The following is a 1958-nucleotide window of genomic DNA, read 5'->3' as shown; positions in this document are numbered from 1 at the left end:
AGGTATTATTATTTTTAATTGTATATATAATTTTTTATTTTATATATTTACTAATTATTATTAGTTATTGAGCATGGCGCTGCATTAGGGTTCCCCACCGGTGGAAATAGCATCAGCGAGGATCTAGATAGGGGGAACTCAGGTGAGTATAATTTTCTTCACTTCCTGTGTGATGCAGACAATTCCATTGGCTGTCTACCGGAGGGGTCCTCTCAGGATCCAGAAGGCTGATATTGACCTGGGGAGAGACAAGGGGAGGGGCCAGTGAGGGTTATTGAGTATGGCGCTGGATTAGGGTTCCCCACCGGTGGAAACATCGTCATTGAGAAACTAATTGGGGGGAACTCAGGTGAGTATAATTTTCTTCACCAAACTGTCCACATCACTACCTGTGTGTGCATTGGCTGTCCACCAGAGAGGTCTTCTCAGGATGCAGAGGACTACTGATGTTGCCCTGGGTGGAGGCAAGGGGAACAGCCAGTGAGAGTCATTGGGTGGTGCACTGGATTAGCGTTCCTCACTGGTGGAAACAGCATCAGCAAAGACCTAGATGGGAGGACTCAGGTGAGTATAATTTGCTTCACCAGGTAAGAAAAAAAGAAACACCCCGCAGGTTAGGTTAGAAGGGGGTTGGAAGGAGAGATGGTAGGGAGATGGTTTTTGCCTTGAGCGGGGCTTCAAAATATGGAGGTTCTTGAGTGAGTTCTTGAATTTCGAGAGGACACCTGGCTCTTCTACCTAGACAAGGTCAGACTATGTAAAGGCCAAAGAGACCTGGGCCCGGCAGAACGGTTGGGTAGCAAACTCACCATTGGGCAAGATCATTTTTCCTTTGATACAATGTTGCAGACATCTAAACTTCCAAAGAGCGTTGTAAAGTGGTCGGGAGGGTGGTGGTAACCCAACGTTTAAATCTTTCAATGGACTGGAGTGGCCATCATAGCTGCTCACCATGATCTTCAATCATCGAAGACCTGCCCAGGAGATAGATAAGTTGGGTGGCAAGCTCTCCATTGGGCAAGATCATATTTCCTTTGATACAATGTTGCAGAGCTCTAAGCTTCTAAAGAGCGTTGAAATCTTTCAATGGACTGGAGTGGCCATCGTAGCTGCCCGCCATGATCATCAATCACCGAAGACCTGCCCAGGAGAAAAGTTGGGGGGCAAGCTCTCCATTGGCCAAGCTCATATTTCCCTTGATACAATGTTGCAGACCTCTAAACTTCCAAAGAGTGGCCGGGTGGGTGGTGGGAACCCATCTTTGAAATCTTTCAATGGACTGGAGTGGCCATCATAGCTTCTTGCCGTGATCATCAATCACCGAAGACCTGTTTACGCAAAGCGCACAAGTTTCCTAGCGAAAAATACCAAACAATCGAGGTTTTCGAGTGGAGAGACCTTCGAATAAATCAACAGGAGAAAAAAAAAACCCCCACTGTACATGCCTTATCATTACAAAGTACAACACGGGGCGAAACCTGTATCATGACATGCTTGAACGGGCCTACAAGATACATTTCATCTCTATATGGTTGAGCCTGAGAGTGTTTATAAAAACTCCGCGTCCGTGTATACTCCGCCGCGGCCGAGGAGGGCGTAAAACTCCCAGTGCACTATGTGTAGTCTGCTGATGACATCATCTCCCGGCATTCCCGGGCAACCGACGCGAACGACATCTCCCTGTTGCTAAAAGATGGATTCCGAAAAACAAATAAATTGTAGTGTTTTTCTTCCCTAAGAGCCCTGTTCTCTATTTATTATAGAGTTTGGCCTTTAATCGTTTTGAAGTGCTCAATGTTCTTTAAATAAACAGCGGAGAGGGTTCAATCTAAGAGGACATGAAAGAATTCGAGATTTGGGTACCAGGCAGAAACACATGTCAGTAATTTGGCTGCCTTGTGTGTTTTGGCTTGAAGAAAGCATTTCAACGTAAAGGGGGAAAGGAAAAATGTATCCTG

Source organism: Nanorana parkeri, unplaced genomic scaffold (genome assembly GCF_000935625.1).
Source record: "Nanorana parkeri isolate BGI_ZX_2015 unplaced genomic scaffold, ASM93562v1 scaffold81, whole genome shotgun sequence".
Lineage (NCBI taxonomy): Eukaryota > Metazoa > Chordata > Amphibia > Anura > Dicroglossidae > Nanorana > Nanorana parkeri.
This window is presented reverse-complemented; position numbering follows the sequence as displayed.